At 39.1% G+C, this 23024-nt stretch overlaps 1 protein-coding gene and 1 long non-coding RNA gene across 2 annotated transcripts in view; both read right to left on the reverse strand.

The window, feature by feature from the left end:
• SPPL3 (signal peptide peptidase like 3) overlaps window positions 1-23024 on the reverse strand; it is a 138012-nt gene that overhangs the window by 81422 nt on the left and 33566 nt on the right. The window lies entirely within an intron of this gene.
• LOC128312452 (uncharacterized) lies at window positions 11565-22479 on the reverse strand. Its single transcript, XR_008291806.1, has 2 exons — window positions 22026-22479; window positions 11565-12242 (listed from the first exon to the last, which is right to left on the reverse strand). It is a non-coding gene; the product is annotated as an uncharacterized LOC128312452 (long non-coding RNA).

Raw genomic sequence — 23024 nt, forward strand, 5'->3', positions numbered from 1 at the left:
CAAACCTACAATTCTTTCTATGGGAATGCATACAATGTTCCTGATATGTTCCTAGATGACCTAGATGTTTCTAAATGTAATTTTAGATGCCTCACCTTTTCACCAATTCTATATTCTAGCTGTTAATGAAATCCATGTAACAGCTGATATATAAATTGACTAATTAGTATTTGCTAAATTCTAGAGAAATAATAGGAATAAGAGTTGGTTAACAATTTGAGACTGACCATGAACAAGGATTTCAGCCCTTTTTACAATTTACACAAGAGACCAGTATTAAGAATCACTAAAGCAATTTAGGGAATGTCTTCAGACACTGAGAGGAGGAGTTGAACACAGTACCATCGTTGCTTTCTCAGAGGAAGCAGTAAATAAAATACCATTAATTTAGTTTTAACATTTGTGGTTTTAATCAGATTATTAAAATGTACCCAATTATGCTCTTATATAATCCTAATTTACCCACTCTAAGAAGAAGTCTGCTTTGGTCATGACAGTTTCATGCATCTTTATTCCTAGGATAATACCTATGGCTCAGCAGATTAGCATTCCCCAATTGAGTAAAACTCAATCCCTCATTAGACTTATACACCCATAGGGCTCCTAGGTGGTTCAGTCAGTTGAGTGGTCGACTTTGGCTCAGGTCATGAACTCATGGTTTGTGAGTTTGAGCCCTGCCGTTAGGCTCTGTTGGAGCCTGGACTTGCTTCAGATACTGTGTCTCCCTCTCTCTCTGCTCCTCCCCTGTTCACACTCTGTCTCTCAAAAAATGAATAAACGTTTAAAAAAAAAAAGTATTATACTCCCATGTTCACTGCTGTGTGACTTTATAATGCCTCCCACTGTGGGAGCAGTGTATTTCCTGGTCCCATTAGTTTTGGGCGTGGCCATATAATTTACTTTGGCTAATAAAACTGGGAGGAAGTATCAGTGTGCCAATTCCCAGATAAAGCTTTAAGAGACACTGCACGTTTCCAATCACCCTTCTCATACTCCTATGATCCTATATGAGAAGAACATGTAGCCACATGCCCAGGTAGCCACTGCCGCTCAGCTCAAGCCCCAGAATAAAAACTTACAAAATAGACCGGACCTTGGCCAGAGATTTGAAGTTCAGCCTGGCCTAGATGAGCAAAGCCCAGATGAGTAGAGGAACTGAACCAACTCAAAACCCATAGGAACAAAAATAAATGTTGCTGGTTGTAGTCCACTGAGGCTTCAAGGTTATGCAGCAGGCCCCCACCACCACCACCCCCCAAAAAAACGAAGGGAAAAGAAGACTAACAACATCTACGCAAGGAAAGTTATTAAACTGGATAAAATTCATATGATGCTCAGAATGCTTATTTGCATTCTTGTCACTGATGCCCAGAAGAGAATGTTTAAGCCACCCTATTTACTGCCTTGACCTGTACTTATCAGAATAAACTGGAAGAGTCATACAGGGATGCTGCTTCACATAAAATTCAAGTTGGACTCAGGGCGCCTCGGGTGGCTTAGTTGGTTAGCATCCAACTTCGGCTCAGGTCATGATCTAGTGTGTTGTGAGTTCGAGCCCTGTGTCGGGCTCTGTGCTGACAGCTCAGAGCCTGGAGCCTGCTTCAGATTCTGGGTCCCTCTCTCTCGCTCTCTGCCCCTCCCCCACTTGCGCTCTGTCACTATCTCTCAAAAATGAATAAACATTTAAAAAAAAATTTTTTTTTTAATTCAAGTTGGACTGGTCACTAAAAACCTAACCCCTGTATCGAGCAAGACTATCACTAAACAAAAATAAAACATTTTTCACTGCTGACAGATGTTTCTTTAGTATTAAATCTCAGACACAATGATTTATGAATACAGCCCATACTTATCACTTAAAACAAAGGAACCATTTTTGTTTAACAAAGTTATACAATACTTTACCAAAACAGAACTTAAGAATAAAGAGGCACAGGGGCACCTGGGTGGCTCAGTTAGTTAAGCATCTGACTCCTGATTTCAGTTCAGGTCATGATCTCACAGTTTGTGAGATCAAGCCCCATGATAGGCTCTGCGCTGGACATACACCTGCCTGAGATTCTCTCTCCCCCTTTCTCTCCACTCCTCCCCTTCACTCACTCTCTGTCTCCCTCCACCCTCCCCCCCCAAATAATAATAAAGAGGCACAGATATCACAGATTGGCCACAAAGGCTAGAAAAAGAAAAGCGTTGGTCTCTTGAGGAAAGATGGGCTTCTTAAATTCAGTACGTTATCGGGTACAGGCTCAAGTGCAAGTGCAGTTGGATATGAATTTTTTTTTTCTTTATCAGCTCCACAGAAAGAGATGTGTGACTCTGCAGTGGACTCTTATTGGATACATCTCAAGCATACATTCTCCCTTCTTCCCCTAAAAGAACCCTAACTTGGACTATACCCACTCCCAGCTCTAGCTTATCCCAAATCCTGACCAAACAAGAGCACACAACCCAAGGCAGATCAATCAGGGCCGTAAGATTCAACTGGGACTTCTGTTTAAGCCATCAGGGAACTCTATCTTAGAGTGGAAGAACAAGTCTTGCCTGAAGCCAGTACCACCTGGACTTTTCAGTCATTGTACTAGAGAAGCCTCATTACTCCCTAAGCCATTGGGCTTTCTGTTTTATTATTTGTATCCAAACATTCAATTGATAAAATTTTCAGGGTTATCAAGGAGCAAATGTGAAATCAGAATTAGAGGTATTACCAAAGTACATAGCCATCATCCTAAGAAAGTAGGCAAATTCAAAAAACCCAATGAGCTTTCCTCAACTCATCTTAAATTTAGGAGCCTTTCTCTTTAAATAACCAAAGGTGGAAAACAGCAGGCATAATAATATCCCTAGCTCTGTGGCTAAATTGCTTCTCAATATGTAAATACATTTAACACATTCCATTCACTGGACTAGTCAACAATGATATTATTTATGAAACAATAAGACAGACTTTAAAATAGAGCAATTCTGGGGCACCTGGGTGGCTTAGTCGGTTAAGTGTCCAACTTGGGCTCAGGTCACGATCTTGTGGTTTGTGAGTTCCAGCACCGTATTGGGCTCGGTGCTGACAGCTCAGAGCCTGGAGCCTGCTTTGGACTCTGTGCCCCCTCTCTCTCTGCCCCTCCCCTGTTCTCATGCTCTCATGTGCTCTCTCAAAAATAAATAAACATTAAAAAAATGTTTTTAATTGAACAATTCCATTCTTTGGTACATATTTAAAAGAAGTGAAAACACATGTTCACACAAACATATACACAGATGCTCATATATCAGCAGTATTCATGCTAATTCAAAAGTGGAAACAATCCAATGTTCACCACTTAAGAATGGATAAACAAATTGTGGCATAAACCATGCAAAGGACTATCTGGGGCCATAAAAAGGAATGAAGCACTGATACGTGCTACAACATGGATGAACCTTGAAAACATTATGCTAAGTGAAAAAAGTCAGACACACAGGCCACATATTGTAGGGGTCCAATTATGACACGTCAGAAGAGGTGAATCAACAGAAAAGAGATTAAGGCTGCTTCAGGCTGGGGTAGGGGATAAGGGAATGGAGACTGACAGCCTGGTAGGCATGGGTCCCCATGGCGGGGGGGATGGAAATGAGATAATGGAAACCAATTTCACAATAAATTATATATCTTAAAAAAATGAGATAATGATGAGGGTTGCACAACTAAAAGCGGAACTGCGTATTAGGAGAGAATAATTTTAAGGTATATAAGTTATCTCTCAATAAAGCTGGTATTAAAAAAAAAAACAATAAAGGCTTTGAACTGTTCAAATCTTTATTAGTCACTGACTTTCTTTGCCATGCCCTTTTAAGTGAAAAGAACAGATTACTTATATGCTGGGATGTCTCCTTCCTCCAACTTTGTTTTTCATTATTACAGATTCCTGAGACCTTCATGCTGTAAGAGGATGAGAAAGAGCCAAGTTACGTATTTTCCTTAAAAGAGTAAAAAGAGACGCTCCCTCAGTTTGCTCTTTGGTGTGAATTAGGTTAATTTACTTGACTGTATCAATCAGAAGTTCTGGAATATGAAACAAAATGTGTTAATTGGGCAAGTCCCAGTCTGTGCTTTATACAATCAGCCCAATGTTATAAAACAAGTACCCCTTGTTGTCCAAATCTATTCAGTTTCTGAGTTTGAAAAGTGAAAGGTCAGACAGAGAGTGATAACTATTTTCCTTTAGTTACAGAGTCTCAGCAATACAACTTCTTTCTTCAAAGCAAAATAAACATCAACACAACAGACTTTTCTGCTTTTACTACTAATCAATAGCCTGAATCACAGAACTATTGGTTTGTACTTTTAAACATGCACCAGTACTACTAGGCATGTAAGGCAAAATATGATACTTTATTATGTCTTAAACTTCTATCACGCCCCAAGTCTTAAACTTCTATCACGCCCCAATACTATCTTACCATCTAAAACAGTAAGTCTAAGGATCTACAGGTTGAATTAATTCTGATCACCAACACAGACTGTCTAGGTCTCTTCTGCTGGACTATCACAGTACAGATAGAAAAAGCACAGCTACAAACTGTGATAGCAAAAAGAACAGAAAGGCTCAACTTTGAAATGATGGGTCTGACTCACACACAGCAAGTTGATACTTTTTAGGGAGAGTAAAAAAAAAAAAAAAAAGTAGTCCTAAAAGACCCCTGATGGTCTACTTGGTTGATGCTAAGTTAAAGATGGGTACATCAGAAACTCCTGTTCATCAACCTTAGATAGTGGCAGAACATTATAAAACACACCAAGAAGGGGCAAGAAGGGGAATCTTACCAAGAACTTATAAAAATGTTCCTCTAAAAATGTTCCTGAACAAATTATTTTTCAAAAATAATGAAAGGGGAAAATATAGTGTTGAAGATAAAACTCTAGCAAACATTCAGTAAATGGAAAAAAACACCAAGAAGGTTTTTTGGTTTTGGTTTTTTAAATGCAGAAGGACCTGCTAATCAAGGATTTGGAACCTGCAGGAGGCAACACACACACACACACACACACACACACACACACACACACACTCCTTCAACTACACATTTTGTACTATTTCTAATTTGAAATATACTGAATTACAGCCTCAAACTGGTACAGTAAGGTTCTCAATACAGCCTATGCCACATTCAACAGCATTCACACAGTGATGGATCATAGATCTACTAATACATGTCTTGGGTCCACAGGTGGGAGGTACACATATATAAACCATATAGGGGTATTTCTATAGATCTGCACTGGGAACAAAGTATGTTTGTTATCCCAGTTCTCTCTTACAAAACATAATTACCTGTGGTATCTATTCGGGACATCATCCTTCCTGATATAAGAGTTGTCTGTAACTGTCACTTTCCTCACTTCTGTTCTCTCTGTGACCATTCATTCATATCAACTCCACTGAGAATGCTCTCATTAAGATCATGAATAGCTCTCAAAGCCAACATTACTGTAGTTCTTATTTAACTTGCCCTCCCAGGAGTGTTTGTCAGTTTCTATCCTTCCTTTTTGAAACTTTCAACTTTTGGTTTCTGATGCCACTATCACTGGTTTCCTCTCACCTCAGTGGTTGTTCCTCCTCAGTTTACCTTTGCTGGCTCTTTTCCTGGGGTCCCCAGGGTACCAGCTCTCCTCCTTTTCTCAATCTGCACAATTTCCTCAGTGATCTTATAAGTCCAGTGGTTTTAATTTTTTTTTTTTACGTTTATTTATTTTTGAGAGACAGAGTGTGAGCGGGGGAGGGGCACAGAGAGAGGGAGACACAGAATCCAAAGCAGGCTCCAGACTCTGAGCTGTCATCATAGAGCCCGATGCAGGGCTTGAACTCATGAACCTTCAGATCGTGATCTGAGCTGAAGTTGTACGCTTAACTGACTGAGCCACCCAGGCACCCCTCAAGTCCAGGTTTTAATTACACACTCTCTACTGCTTAATACCTGTCAGTCTGGGCTTTTCTCTGGAACTCTGGGGTCATTTGGTAATCTGGTATTTCCAGTTCACTATCTAACAACAGGTATCTTAAAATGGACAAAACAGAAACTCTTGGTTTTTCTCAAAAAGCTTCTCTTTCCCAGTTTTTAGATCAGTAAAGGTACTACCCACCCAGGTACTTAAGTCAAAATCTACAACACGAGTAAATCAAGCATGCCCTCAAAATATATCCCCAGTCCTTCCACTTCTATCTGCATTATAAGCATCCTGATACAACTCAACACCACCTCTATCCTAAACCACTGCAACAGCCTCCTAACTGGTCTTACTTCCATTCTCCTTCCTCCAATACACACACAACCAATTCTTTATGTCTAAACAGCACTGCTGTGCCTGTTTAAAATCCTCCAATGGCATCCCATCAAAAGGATAACATCCAACCTCCTGTCTACCTATCTGACCTCAATCTTACTCTTATTTCCTACATGACCCCTCCCTAGCACCCCACACCTCATCCCTTAGCTACACAAACACTATGATTCAGCCTCACTGGCCACCTTTCTATTTTTGAATATTCAAACTCATTTCCACTTTGGGACTATTCCTTCTGTTTAGGATATATATCCTCTGATCTTTGCATGGCTGGCTCTTGCTATTCAGACACCAGCTTAAATGTCACCTGCTCAGCCATTTCCTGCCTGTCCAATTTCAGTCATCCCAATCACCGTATCATTCTATATTAACATTAATTATATTAATTCTCTGCTTACAACTCATTATTGACATTTTCCTTATTTGTTTACTGCTCCCTAGAAGGTATGCCGCACTAGAGCAGGGATTTGACACCTTGTTCACTACTGTACCCCCAGCACCTAGAACAGTGCCTGACATAAATACAGCACAGTAAATATTTCAAATGACTGAAGAACTGAGAAGGAGGGACACTCTAAGAGAATTGATAAAATAATTTACTAATTTCACAAATTCATTTCAAACACATGCACAGTATGGCACCGTTGTTTAGTGTGTCACTTGACTTTACCAAAGATGGACGGTGGGCTCTTCAAACAGATTTTTAATTACACTGAAGGCAATGAAATTTTACTGTTTTAAATTGATGAAACAACAGTCTCTGGTTCACTTATATAGCTGCGATTTCAATTTACAATAGTTGTCTTAGAATTTTAAAGCCTGAACATGTTTTATCCTATAAGGGCTCTGGAGAGTAAAATAGTGAGCCAAGGATGTTTTTTGCTTATTTAGTGTATGTTACTTAAGGCTAGAAAGAGAAACAAGTCTTAAAATTGGGAGTTTTTAAAACTTGGCAGCAAATTAAGTACAATGTCTTAAGAATACAATCACAAAGTTTTCAAACAATTAAATTAAAGAACGGCCTGGAGAAAGCTGGCAAAATGGAAGAGAAGTCATAGAGTTTTGGGCATTTAGTTGAGACATATAAAGTTTCTAAACCAGTTCCACAGAAGCTCTTGGAATGGAGTCCATATTTTTGTTTGTCAGACAGAGGGCAGGAATAGAAAAATAGAAAACCCCAGTGAGTTCACGAGGGTGGAAGTGTGGAGGCTTCCTTCAGGCCCTGTCTGGGTGTTTATATTGTGACAGCAAACTCTGTGGTTAAGGCTGTGCAGTAATTAAGTAGTGTGTTTAAAACTTAAATCTCAGTGGATTTTTCTAAGATTCCCCTCAGGCTCAGGAAGAAGTGAAACAGGATTCTGACTTATAAACACAAATAAATCAAGTTTTATGTTACTGAACGCCTGCACCAACAGCCTCAAGCTTCACTATGCACAGAACCAAACATAAAAAAAAGGAAAAAAGGAAATTCAGCAAACAAAATAAACCAAAAGAAAAGAAGATGTAACAGTGATTTCAATGCTAACTAGAAAGAAAGGGAAAAAAAAAAAGAGAGAGAGAGAAAAAGACAAATTTAGTTAGTCTCTTAAGGAAAGCTAGAAATATGGATCAGGTTGATTTTTTAAGGTAGCCATTTGAAATGGCTTTCAATCTAATAAAAAGATAGTGCTAATATTCATAATTCATGTTTTATAGCAGAGCACTGGTCTTCCTGTTCTCCTGTAACTACATACCATAATCACTTTGTGTGTGTGCCCTCACTTTTAAATTGCCACAGTGAATACGAACTGTGTTCATTTTAACTGACGAGATAAAAGGAATAATCTCTGGTTCGGTAGAGTGTTTGCTTATTTTTTTTTTAAGTAGGCCCCATGCCCAGCAGGGAGCCTAACTTGGGGCTTGAACTCACAACCCTAAGCTCAACACCAGAGGTGAGAACAAGAGTTGGATGCTTAGCCTAATGAGCAACCCAGGTGCCCCAAGGAGTGATTTTTTTTTTTCAATACATGAAATTTATTGTCAAATTGGTTTCCATACAACACCCAGTGCTCATCCCAAAAGGTGCCCTCCTCAATACCCATCACCCACCCTCCCCTCCCTCCCACCCCCCATCAACCCTCAGTTTGTTCTCAGTTTTTAAGAGTCTCTTATGCTTTGGCTCTCTCCCACTCTAACCTCTTTTTTTTTTTTTTCCTTCCCCTCCCCCATGGGTTTCTGTTAAGTTTCTCAGGATCCACATAAGAGTGAAAACATATGGTATCTGTCTTTCTCTGTATGGCTTATTTCACTTAGCATCACACTCTCCAGTTCCATCCACGTTGCTACAAAGGGCCATATTTCATTCTTTCTCATTGCCACGTAGTACTCCATTGTGTATATAAACCACAATTTCTTTATCCATTCATCAGTTGATGGACATTTAGGCTCTTTCCACAATTTGGCTATTGTTGAGAGTGCTGCTATAAACATTGGGGTACAAGTGCCCCTATGCATCAGTAGGAGTGATTTTTATAATCAACTGAATGTCTGGTGACAGAAAGGAGAAGACATTATGCAAACAAACAAAAAACAAAAACAAAAAAACAAAACAAAAACAAAAGCCCACAAAAACCCCTCAAAACTAGCCTGGTCCATGAACACTGGCGTGGGATGAGAGGGTTTACATGTGTCGAAGAGTAGTTTCTGACCTAGATTATTTACCACCTCTTGATGAAAAGAGTGGCCAGAATCTGTTAAAAGAACATTACTAGCACTGCCTTGACAGAGAAGCTCAAGGCTGCCTTAACTTGTCACTGTAAACAAAGTTGTACTTGCAGCTTCTAACCTCACTTTCTCCACAGGATATAAATCTCAAGGAAAGGGTCTGAGAACACAGGTCAAACCATTCCTAAAGCCCTGGAATGAAGCTGAGGACTACATGGAAGTGTACAGGTCTCCAATTATTCTCCTACTCACATTGAGCCCTCAAGTTAAAGTCCTCCAACACGGGAAGACCCAAGGGAGGTGGCACACGAGCACTGCTATTCTTGTCTGGTCTGAATGACTGAGAACAGTGGTACCATTAAGAGAATGGTAAGAGTTTATTTTAACTACTTTACTAGCTCCCCCTTGAACCAAGTAAACTAGCTTAACAAGTATTATATTAGAATTGCTATATTACTTTAATCACCTAACATATTTTACATGGACTTGTGGAATTAATCTATATACTTAAGATTAAAGGAAGCCAAGTTTATAGTTTTCATAACTACTTTCTGATTGTTTCATTTCCAAAGTCACAAAAATCCAGAAGGTTACAAAATGAAAAGCTAGGTTTCTTACAGGTACTTTATTGTTCTTTTAGCATACCTCATTATATCTAAAGTATAAGGAAATAGTAAAGCAAGTAAGCAAACAATAAGGAAAAAATTTAAACAAATTTGTGCAGAAACTACTCTTTATCATCTCTACATGATAAATTACACTGATAACTAAAAAATGAGCAAGCTAGAGAGGATTTGTATGACATCCCATTTTTTTTAAACTATCTTTCGGGGCCCAGGACAAAACACTAACTTGGTTACTGTGTGAATGTTTTTACATCAATAAAGTAAAACTAAAGCTAAACATACCTCTGATATTCTCTTCCCTCTAACAAAGCTACCAGAGATGGAATCATCAACTCTAAAAAGCTGTACTGTGTATCAAACCATCTAAGTCAGTCTTCTAAAGGTAAAAAATAATAATAATAATTTCATGTAATTAGTACCCACTTCTACAAAGTTGTAGTCAACTGGAGGATGGTCTCCTGAGCTATTGTTTAGGTAGCTACTAATGGATTAACGAGCCACCACAGAGACAGTTGAAATGGGTGATCTGTTTATACCAGCAACTGCTTAAGAGATTTGGGGCAGTTCGATTAACAATATATAAAAAAAAAAAATCCAAATTGCTCAAAACCAGAGACTAACATATTTTGTATGATTTTTCCATATGGTACTGAGACTATGTCCAAGAAAATGTCTGGCTTGTACTAGGCATTCCAGTTAGGCTGTGAACTGGTTTGACTAGTGAATAATACATATGGTCTATACCTTTGGGGACTAGGAAAATCCTAATAAGCAGAGATTCCTGAAAACAACTCTGCATTACAGGCTCTAAATTATCTCACACATACCATCCCCCTCTAAAGTTTTCATATCCTCAAGCTTTATCACTTCTTTGACAGCTGCTGCTTCATACATCTCTAAGTCTAGTGTGAAAAAAAAGTTTTTTTAATGTTTATTTACTTTTGAGAGAGAGGGAGACATAAGTGACCAGAGGAGGGGCAGAGAGAGGGAGACACAGAATCCGAAGCAGACTGCAGGCTGTCAGCACAGAACTCGACAGGGGACTCGAACCCACAGACCGTGAGATCATGACCTGAGCTGAAGTCAGACGCTTAACCGACTGAGCCACCCAGGTGCCCCTAGCGTGAAAAAACTTTTCTCTAATATCTGAGGATTGAAAAGATGTTGACAAAGACTCAGTAAAAAAATAACCATTCTTAACAGTATATGAGATACACACAAGCAGATACCGATCAGATGCTTCCCTCAGCTGAATCACTAGTCCATGGAAAACCCCAACTTTGCATTTCAGAGAGGCTCTGAAACACTACCCTCTGGTGTGCAAACTTAAAATACATTAGGCCTGGAGAAACCGTTCTAAAGTAACTTGCATCAAACGCATCATGATGGATGGTGGGTAAAGGACAGATCCAGAGCTGCCAAGAAAACTCCCTGGAACCCTTTCCACTGCATTAAGCCTCCTACAGAAACTCTTATTTGAGATGTTCCAGAGGTTTAGGAATCCTCCCTACTATCCCTATCCAATCTAATTTCTTAAGTCTCTAGAGCCATCTGAGTGTTAAGGCCAAAGGAAATCTTCTCAACACGTACACACCATAGAAGTTTATGCCACAGTGTAGAGAACTCGAAAAAGCCAACTGCTGCTATTCCAGACTCCACGTTACAAAAAAGAATGAGGAGTCTTCTGACCCTGGACTACTGGTTTCTTAAAGAAACTGTCCCCTTTTCAACTTAAGTAACACCCTGTCTGTGTTCATTTTCTCTTGCTCCTGTAACAAATTACCACAAACTTAGTGACTTGACACAAATTTATTCTTTTGTCATTCTGGAGATCATAAATCTACAATGAGCCGTTTGGGGCTAAAAATTAAGGTGGTGGCAGGGCTGGTTCCTTCCGGAGGCTCTGAGGGGAAAACTGGTTTCCTTGCTTTTTTTTTAGCTTCTAGGGCCCTCCTCTACTCTGGCTCAGGTCCCCTTCACCACACCACTCACTCCCACCTCTTGCTTCCATCATCAACTCTCCTACTACTCACTCGGATCTCTCGCCTCCTTCTAAGGACCTACCTGGATAATCCAGGATAATGTCCCCGCCTCAAGATGCTTAACTTAATTACATTTACAAAGTCTCTTTACCATACTTATGGTAACAGAAACTAGAATGTGGACATCTTTGAGTAGCCACTATTCACTTTACCACAAACCTATCTAGAGACTTTAAATTCTATAAAACATACTTACCTAGAATATTTCATTTAAACCTTATGAGGTGTTATTCCTATTTTATAAATGCTAAGGCAGGTCTAGAACAGTTAATTTCTCAGCCATGGTCATATAGTTAGCCAAAGAACCAGGACTTAAAACCGGAGAATATGGCCCTAAGGAACCAGAGAATATACACCATCATCACATATGCCTTCTCCCCAGCCGTGCTGTTTACAATTCCCCTGCCTTTCTCCTCCCATTTTCTTGTACGACTTTTTACCATACCTGAAGTCCAAACTGCAATTTATCAAAAAAGTTTAACCCACGGCACAGGTCCTTACACTTTTTCAGGTCACTGTTCCCTTATAATCGTGGTCATTTTCTCATGGTATTCCCTGGGCCAAAAGAAATGCCAAAATATTCTGTTAGCTCCAACCACACTAAGTATTTATGTCCTAACAACTTAGCACCTTTTGGGTACTCCACAACTTCTCAACTTCTGATTCTTAGCATCAGGTTAGACACCGCCACCCTTACTTGCTATTTCACATTGACTTTCATACTACAGTACTTCCTTAGTTATAGCAATGGTCAAAATTCCAGCTTCGCAAAAATATGACAAAATATCAAAAGGAATGCAGTGATTTAATGCTGAATTGTAAACTACGTTAAACTAGCAGTTTGTGTGATGTCTGACAGATGTCACTGTGTTTCCCAGAAAATTAAAAGTATCCTGTGATGCCCATGTGAATTTGCTGGGGCACCCCTCAGTGTCTGGGCAAACTATTTGGACCTGTGGGCCTATGTATTTGGTATGCAAATAATAGCTGCATCTCTGAATAATGGGCTAAGACACACAATACAGGGAACTCCCAGTCTGTTTCCATACATATTGACATGCCAATTTGACATTTTCTATTAAAGATACATTCTCTATTACCACATGTGCTCATCATACTCTCCTGAGAAAAGCGACCAGATCAAGGAAAATATCTGTACATAGAAAGGATTTTTATTTATGTCTCTAGGAGCATGTTACATCTGAAAGAGAACTGTGTGAGACAAATAAAATACACTGACATTTTCATCTGCCCAAATGAAAGGTACTTACTCATTAAGACGTCACAAGAACGCCTGACACCAAACACCAAAAAAATATTTAAGAACCTTAAAAATGTATGCAATACTAGCAAAGTAAAAAACTGTTAACATAAACTGTCTTATTTCCTGATTCTTTGGTATCATTTTAAGACTAATGTTAGGGGGCACCTTGGGTGACTCAGTAGGTTAAGCATCTGACTCTTGATTTTGGCTCAGGTCATGATCTCATGATTATGAGATCAAGCCCATGTCGGGCTTGCACTGAGCATGGAGCCTGCTTAAGATTCTCTCTCCCTCTGCTCTTTACTCGCTCACACTCTTACTTGCGCACACGCTCTCTCTCTCTCTCAAAAAAACCTAATGTTAGGAAGGAAGGTATGATGTAAATCAAAGCACATGTAGAGAAAGTTTCAGAGTTGGTCCCACATGATACAAATTCAGGGATCTTCTAAATGAGTATTCTCAAACTTGAGGGTACACTAAAATCACCCTGAAAGATTTAAACACAGGCTGCTGGGCCTTACCCCCAAGTTTCTGGTTCGGTAGATCTGGGGCATTTCTAAATAGTTGCCAGGTGGGGCGGCAGGGTGGCTCAGACGATTAAGTGGCCGACTTCGGCTCAGGTCATGATCTCACGGTTCGTGGGTTCGAGCCCCACATCGGGCTCTGTGCTGACAGCTCAGAGCCTGGAGCCTGCTTCAGTCAGATTCTGTGTCTTCCCCTCTCTCTGCCCCCTCCATCTCTTTCTTTCTCTCTCTCAAAAATAAACATTAAAAAAAAAAAGTTCCCAGGCAATGCAGATGCTGCTAGTACAGGGACCACACTTTAAAAAAAACACTGTTTCAGACGAAACTCACATTTTCATGGCAATTCGAAAAGCTACTAAATGCATTATGAAAGCTGGTGAGGAAACAAAACTGCAAAACAATACAAACCCACCACAAACAACGAAAAACACCCAGAAAAAAGAAAACACACTGACAGTCAATACTTTCCCAAATAAGAAAACTTAGCTAACTCAAACTGAGCTCCTCATGGTTTGTGCAAGTTCTCAATTTACCCTTCACTGACTGCTCTGCAAGGATTAAATGAGACAACACATACATGTAACAGCCCTCTGTAATGTGGCCAGAGGAAACCAAAGTTCAGAAAAGCCAAGAGTTCACCATTAAGCACCAGAATAATTTTCAACATCCAGTGAGAGGGCATCAAATTTGTAAACAGAGCCTGTCCATCCCTAAACTGCTTCAGAATGAAGAAACAAGTAAGTTTTGCTGGTGTTTGCCAAATTACACTCTAATAGTCAGATGTAAATAAATTACACTCTAATAGTTAAATGTAAGTAAATCTAGTGCCGCTGACATAAAATGGAGATGTACACAAGCAGGCAGCACTTTTTAATCAGGGGGAGATGTGCTGTGTTGGTCACTACTCTCTTACAGAATCTATATCTAAAATCGTGAAACCACAGGAATGCAAGCTGGTGCAGCCACTCTGGAAAACACTATGGAGGTTCCTCAACAAACTAAAAATAGAACTACCCTACGACCCAGCAACTGCACTACTAGGCATTTATCCACAGGATACAGGTGTGCTGTTTCAAAGGGACACATGCACCCCAATGTTTACAGCAGCACTATCAACAATAGCTGAAGTATGGAAGGAGCCCAAGTGTCCATCGACGGATAAATGGATAAAGAAGATGTGGTATATATATATACAATGGAGTATTACTTGGCAATCAAAAAGAATGAAATCTTGCCATTTGCAACCACGTGGATGGAACTGGAGGGTATTATGCTAAGTGAAATTAGAGAAAGACAAATATCACATGACTTCACTCACAGGAAGACTTTAAGAGACAAAACAGATGAACATAAGGGAAGGGAAACAAAAATAATATAAAAACGGGGGGGGGGGACAAAACAGAAGAGACTCATAAATATGGAGAACAAACGGACAGTTACTGGAGGGGTTGTGGGAAAGGGGGATGGGCTAAATGGGTAAGGGGCACTAAGGAACCTACTCCTGAAATCATTGTTGCACTATGTGCTAACTAATTTGGATGTAAATTTTGAAAAATAAAAAATAAAAAATATGGGGCGCCTGGGTGGCTCAGTCGGTTGAGTGACCGACTTCAGCTCAGGTCATGATCTCATGGTTTGCGAGTTCGAGCCCCGTGTCAGGCTCTGTGCTGACAGCTCAGAGCCTGGAGCCTGCTTCGGATTCTGTGTCTCCCTCTCTCTCTGCCCCTCCCCCACTCATGCTCTGTCTCTGTCTCAGAAATAAACAAACTTAATAAATAAAAAATAAAACCAAGTTAATAAAAAAAAATAAAATAAAATCAGTGAAATCATAAACAATGGGCAAGTGTATGAAGTGCTATCAAATCCTTAATCAATTAAATGCTAAATTGCATTAGTATGTTTTATTAAGCAAGAAAGCATCTTAATGATACTAAAAAACCTCAAACAAAATTAGCTGTTACCTGAGTCAATCTAAAATTAGCCTAAATGCCCCAAAGCCTACGTACCATTAAGTTACAGAACTTTACAAAATTTATCAACAATGAAAAACTCAATCTCCTGATAGCCCTACTCCTTTTATTTATTTAATTTTTAAAATGTTTATTCACATTTTGAGAGAGAGACAGAGCGTGAGCAGGGGAGGGGCAGAGAGAGAGGGAGACACAGAACCCAAAGCAGGCTCCAGCTTCGAGCTGTCAGCACAGAGCCTGACGTGGGGATCAAACTCATGAACTGCAAGATCATGACCTGAGTGGAAGTCACGTTCAACCGACTGAGCCACCCAGGCACCCCAGTCCTATTCCTTCTAAATAACCACCACTGGCAAGTGTTTCCAAAGTGAGCATGTCTTTGGTACAATCAAAACTGGTTCCACTGAGAGAAACAGTGCAATAATGAGAACGTCCTTATATTTACATATATTTTTTTATTTGAGAGAGAAAGAGAAGTGAGAGAGCACATGAGCAGGGGAGAAGGCAACGGAAGAGAGAGAGAGAGAATCTTTTTATTAAAGTTTTTATTCTTTTTTAAATAAATTTTTAAAAAATGTTTATTTATTTTTGAGAGAGAATGAGAAAGAGAGAGCACGAGCAGGGGAGGGGCAGAGAACCCTATGCAGGGCTTGAACTCATGAACCATGAAATCATGACCTGAGCCGAAGTCAGCCTAACTGACTGGGCCACCCAGGTGCCCCAAGAGAGACAGAATCTTAAAATTTTTTAAAAATATTTATTTATTTTTGAGAGGTGGGGGGAGGAGGGAACAAGCAGGGGAGGGGCAGAGAAAGAGGGAGACACAGGATCTGAAGCAGGCTCCAGGCTCTGAACTGTCAGCACAGCGATGAACCGCGAGATCATGACCTGAGCCAAAGTTGTATGCTTAACCAACTGAGCCACCCAGGCAACCCCCCAAGAGAGAATCTTAAGCAGGGTCCCTGCTCAGCAGGGAGCCTGACATGGGGCTGGATCCCACGACCCTGAGATCATGACCTGAGCCTAATCAAGAGTTGGATGCTCAACCGAATGAGCCACCCAGGCGCCCCTATTCTTATATTTATGATATTTATGCTACTTACATGGACCTAACAGCAAATCAGGATTTTCAGCGCATGCGAGTAACTAGTGGTGGCACTCCACAGGGGAAGGAAAGAGAGAAAGAAGAAGCTTGCCTGATCCTACCTCTACTATTCAGGAAAGAGGAGAGGGAAATCAGTATCCTTCCAGCCACTCTTTCTTCTCTTTATACAGAATGATCACAGACCCCAGAGAGTGCTAGAATTAGACCAGAGAGGTACGGAAGACTATCAATGACTACATCCTTTTTCTGCCACCATGATGAGCAACAGAGTAAAGAAATAATACTTAGGTGATGGAAAGCACCAGAACAGGGTAACCCACATCCATGTCCACAGTTCTAATAATTTATGAAGTAGATCCCCTGGTATAAGACCTTCTGGAGAGCACAATAAAGGAACAGAAATAACACAGTATAACGTCATTTTTCAACTACTCAATTAGAAACTGACAAACGTATATAAACCAGTTTTTCATCAAGTAAATCACAGGTCTCTGCTACTTAGCATTATGACTCCAAAGCTTTATTTCCAAATAAAGTCATTGGTCTCAAGTAAAACAATACTTGCTTCAGAAATGTGTGCGGTCTTCTCTCAGGCGGTAAAAATCTTATTCTTCTTCATATACAGAGGAAATATATCACCCTGCAAAGGAGCAGAGATGTACCTACAGCCCAAGAGTCACACCAGGGTGGAATCACTGTTAGATACTGTGTCTATTCACTATGCAGATGTCCCTAGAAGGCTGGAAGGCAGTGGACAGAATTCCAGTCTTAAGGGTGAGTGTAATTCTGAAAGGCCCAGAGGATAAATCATGTTAACGTAAGCCAGTGCTTATGCTAATGTAAGCCAGAACTTTCTGTGATGATGAAAACATTTCTGTATCTGTAGTGTCCAATAAGTGAAATGTGATGAGTGCCACTTGAGGGCCACTAAGGAACTGAATCTGTAATTCTATTCAATTTTAATGACTTTAAACAGCCACATGTGGTTAAAGGCTACCTTACTGGATAGCACAGATGCAAGCAAATTCTGGAGATTCCAGTGCCCTCCACAGTGATCTAGAATAATTCTGGCCAATGAGATAGGAGGAAAAGATTTTCCTTGATCTAGAACAAACAAACAAACAAAACAACACACATACACAAAGAAGAAAAAATTCTTTTTTTTGCCTCTAGATGTGGTCTTGAGGCAGTGATGTCTAGGAAATGTTGCAGTCATCTTACAAACAATAGGGTAGCAAGCCTACATATGAGACAGATATGCTGAAAAGAGCAGAGCAGAAGAATGGAAAGAATATGGGCCCCTGATATGATCACTGAGCTGCCCAACCAGTACTATGGAGATATTTTCATCTATTTACTCATTCAGATATTTTATATATTTTCATTTATTCAGGTCCTAAGCACTGACAAGATCCTACAATGAGCACAACAGATAAAAATTCCTGACAATATGAATTCAACAAGGTCTTATTATATCAGTCAAATCAGGATTGCTGTTAATTGTAGCTGAAGATATAGCAATTCATAAGATAAGCAAAATAAAAGTGGATGAAATAAACTGTTTTCCTTGGTACAGGAGTGAAACAAACCCTATGTGTTTAAAGATCAGACACTGATGTCAATTCCAAATTTGTACCTCAAAACAAATATATCCTAAATAACGGGTTACAAGTACTTTGCTAAAAATAATTTTGTCAGCATGTATTAAGGCCAGACTACTAAGAAACATAAATAGATATGGTTAATAGTAAACCAACCACCTGTACACTACCATCCAATGACACGTGAAAAAATGCTCAACATCACTCATCATCAGGGAAATACAAATCAAAACCACAGTGAGATACACCACCTCACACCTGTCAGAATGGCTAATGTTAACAACTCTGGCAACAGCAGATGCTGGTGAGGATGCAGAGAAAGAGGATGTCTTTTGCATTGTTGGTGGGAATGCAAACTGGTGCAGCCACTCTGGAAAACAGTATGGAGGTTCCTCAAAAAACTAAAAATAGAACTACCCTATGACCCAGCAATTGCACTAGTAGGCATTTATCCACAGGATATAGGTGTGCTGTTTCGAAGGGGACCATGCACCCCAATGTTCACAGCAGCACTATCGACAAGAGACAAAGTAGGGAAAGAGCCCAAATGTCCACTGATGGATGAATGGATAAAGAAGTTGTGGTATATATATACAATGGAGTATTATTTGGCAATCAGAACAAAATCTTGCCATTTGCAACTATGTGAATGGAACTGGAGGATATTATGCTAAGCGAAATTAGAGGAAGACAAATATTGTATGACTTCACTCAAATGAGGAATTTCAGATACAAAACAGATGAACATAAGGGAAGGGAAGCAAAAAGAATATAAAAACAGGGAGGGAGATAAAACATAAGAGACTCTCAAATATAGAGAACAAAGGGGTTATGGGAGGGGGGGAAGGGCTAAATGGGTAAGGGGCACTAAGGAATCTACTTCTGAAATCACTGTTGCACTATATGCTCACTTGGATGTAAATTAAAAAATAAATTACTAAAAAATACTAAAAAACATAATTTAAGAAAAATGTGATGAAACAGAAGATTGAAATTGTATATTGAATCAATCCCTAATGACCAATTCTAAGACACAGTTTAGTAAAATTACTACATTTTGAAAACAGCAAAAATCATGGCATCCAGGAAAAAAGACCAAATCACTTGTAAACAACTATCAGAATATCTTTAGTCTTTGACAGTGACACAATATGGCAGAAGACAACAGAGAAAAACAAATGTGAGCCAAGAATTTATCGGCAGCCACGCCTAGTAGGAGTGAAACTGCAGGGTCATATGGTAAATTTGTTTAACTTTTTAAGAACCAGTTTCTTTTTATCGTCTATTAGTGTTTCCTTATTTAGTCACTCTATTTAGGGTCCTTAATATAAGTAGTTATGCTTTCATTTTTTTATTCTGTCTCATCATGTTTCCTGGAGGCACACTGAAAATTTTTTCCAATGGGCAGATTTTATCTATAAAGAAAACTTATATTGTGTCACAAGCAAAATATAAAAATACGTGCTCACATATCTTCCTAAATAAGGTAAGGATTACTGAATCCAAATGTTTTCAAGCAATAACTGAGGTTAAAATTGTGATAATATATACATCATATATAGTAGTATGTCTGTGTATATATGTTTTATTTTGACCCCCCAAAAAAGTACCTGAAACAAAAATCCTATAGAAACCACTAATTTAAATGCAACAGTTTTTAATAACAGATTGACTACTAGGGCTATTCAAAGTGTGACTCAGCACTGGTGTTGGTTCAGAAACTATTGGCAAGTGACCCACTTCAAGTTAAGCACAAAAACAGAGTAAACTGATTTTGAAACCTTTACAGTAGTAGTTTGGTAATTTTAGGTCTGTTGCCTCTAATAACAAAATTTTAGGGCATACATTTATAAGCTCTTATTTCCTTTTTTTCTGGTAATTTACTTTAATGTGTTTTACCAAAAAAATCTGTTCGTGACAAACTGAGGGCAGGGACAGAGGAGGAACTGGTACTTTACCAGAAATAGCATGAGAAGCAGGAGCCAACAAATTTTCTGTAAAGGGCTAGACAGTAAATATTTTAGGCTTTGCAAACCATAGGGTCTCTGCTCCAACTATTAACCTCTGCCATTACAGCATGAAAGTAGCCATAGATAGTATGTAAACAAATGGGCATGGTTGTTACAATAAAACTTTATTTATAAAAATAGCTGGTGGGTCAGATTTGGCCTGCAGGCCAAATTCACTGATCCCTGTACTATAACATTCAAGAAAAACAGAATGAGGAAGGAGACAAAGCATAAAATTATCCAAAAGGACAAAAGGTTTTGGCAATGGAAAGGAAGGGGAAAAAAAATAAGAATTTTGGAAACCAATCCTTAAGAGGTTGTTATCAATGTAGTCTAGATTTTGTTTAGCTATGCCAGCAGTCACATTTCTAGTCATATGTTAACCAGGCTGTGATGGATCCTTGCTTTATTACACTAAACTACAGTGCCTTGTGGTGATACTACATAAGCGAGATGACTTCATTTATATGCATCAGAGCAAAGGACTGAACCTGGTTTATCTGGCAGGGGAGAACACCATCTGCTATTACCCTTAGCATACAATCAAATTTCTAGTAGATTAAAAAAAAAATCACATTCTTGAAATCATAACTTATAAAAAACAATCCAATCTCTAACAGGTTAGTCCTATCCCTCATTATTTGTTTTTTGAAACAGTTCCTGTACCTAATAGGTACAAAAGTCTGCTCGTGGTATCCACTATTAAGGATGTAAAAATAGGTTTGCCTTCAAAACAGTTATATTCTAATAATTAAAATAAGAGACACCTAGGAGCGCCTGGGTGGCTCCATCGGTTCAGTGTCTGACTTAGCCACTTTCGGCTCAGGTCATGATCTCATGATTGTGAAGTTGAGCCCTGAGTTGGGCTCCATGCTGAGCATGGAGACTGCTTAAGATCCTCTCCTTTTCTGTCTCTCTGTCTCTCTCTCTCTCTCAAAACAAAAACAAAAACAAAAAAAACTATAAATAACCCAAATGCAAGGCAAAAATAACAATACTTCTCCTACTATACCCTATGTTACTTGACAGCAGGATTCATGCCTGATTCTTCTTTGCATCTTCTCTACCAAACACATTTAAAAAAAAATCAACTATTTACTGAGTAAGATGTGAGTAAGGGTGGGTAATTAGTATCTGCCTTTCACAGATAAGGAAACCAAGGGTACGAAAAATTTCATCTGGTTAAAAGTGGATTCAAGACCACAATCCAGGTTTCCTAATCTCTATTATTCAGGTTTTCCAACCAGACCATGATTTCCTCAGTACATACAAAGAACAAAATCCCATCAGCACTCAGACTTTCAACCATCTGAAATAAAACCGTAAAACTTTAAAGGTATCTGTAATACCTCTCAAGAACAATCTCCCAAACTGAGGGCCAATAACTATATCACAGTAATCTAGCATATTACAACAAGCATAACAGAGGTGGTACGGAAGGAGGGAAGAGCAGAAAGTACCCTCCAAAATAGGCTCTTGAGTCCCGAAACCTAAAAGTTTTGAGACCCCAAAACGAAGATAAGGAGACTCAGGGGTAAGAGAGAACTGTCAACATGGCTCTGGGTGGTAGTTCTTGAACATTTTCATTTTCTCCACATGGTTTCAATTCTAGAATTCTGATCAACATACTTGAAGGGATTAGGCCTTTAAAACAACAGTAAATAAGCCAACAATCATTCTAATACAACCCGTACTACTGCAAAATAATACCCACAGTGTCTAGAGAAGCTTTTCTCAAACTTTTTGGTTTCAGAACTCCTACTGGGGGCCCAAAAGGCTCCTGTTTACGTACATTATATCTACTGATATGTATCATTAGAATTAGAACTGAGAACATTAAAAATATTTATTTTAAAAGAATATACCGATGGGGCACCTCAGTGGCTCAGTTGGTTAAATGTCTGACTTCAACTCAGGTTACGATCTCACGTCGGGCTCTGTGCTGACAGCTCAGAGCCTGAAGCCTGCTTCGGATTCTGTGTCCCTCTCTTGCTCTTCCCCTTCCCCGCTCATGCTCGCTCCCTCTCTCTCTCTAAGAATAAACAAACATTAAAAAAGTTTTTTTAATAAAAAACAAAATAAAAGACACATTACATACTCACATAAATCACATGCTTTAATTAAAACATAAGTTTTCTTTTAAAGAAACTTAAAATTGTGGCACTGTTTCACATTTTTACAAATATCTTTAATGTCTGGTTTAACAGAAGTCAGCTGCAACCTCCTATCTACTTCAGCATTTAATCTGTTCCAATAATTTGCTCTGGCTGAAGTATATAAAGAAAATACAGCCTCACACAAATCTGTAGTTTAAAAGGGAGTTTAATAGTCTTTAAGAAAATTGTCAACATTCTTCCTCAACACTGCCACAAAACTTAACAGATGGTAGTTTTCTTAAAGGTTACATACAATACAGAATCTGAAACCACATCAATGAACTTTTTGTACACCGTTACCTTAAAATCCATTGGTCTATCTTGTACTAGGCATCTTTACTCAGCCAATATTACTTCACTGAGTTATACAGCTCTTCAAAACACTGATATACTTCCTTATTCAATATCAAAAATTCCTATTTCTTAACATTGCCACTGATCTCTTCAGAGAAGCCTTTAAATACTGGGAAGCTGTCAAGTCCAAATTTTATCACTGGCAACAGTTCTTTCATTTTTTTTTTCCAAGTTTCAGACATTTATTTATCAGTGTAAATCCCCACACAATACACCAACATGATTTCATGCATTTAGAGGAAAGATATTTCCTAGATAAGTGGAAAATTGTGCGGACAGCTTCTGGAACACCTTCATTCTAAGCAGCTTTATGGTTAAACATTTCATTTAGAAGTCTGGACCTCTTTTATCAGT

Source organism: Acinonyx jubatus, chromosome D3, assembly GCF_027475565.1.
Source record: "Acinonyx jubatus isolate Ajub_Pintada_27869175 chromosome D3, VMU_Ajub_asm_v1.0, whole genome shotgun sequence".
Classification (NCBI taxonomy): domain Eukaryota; kingdom Metazoa; phylum Chordata; class Mammalia; order Carnivora; family Felidae; genus Acinonyx; species Acinonyx jubatus.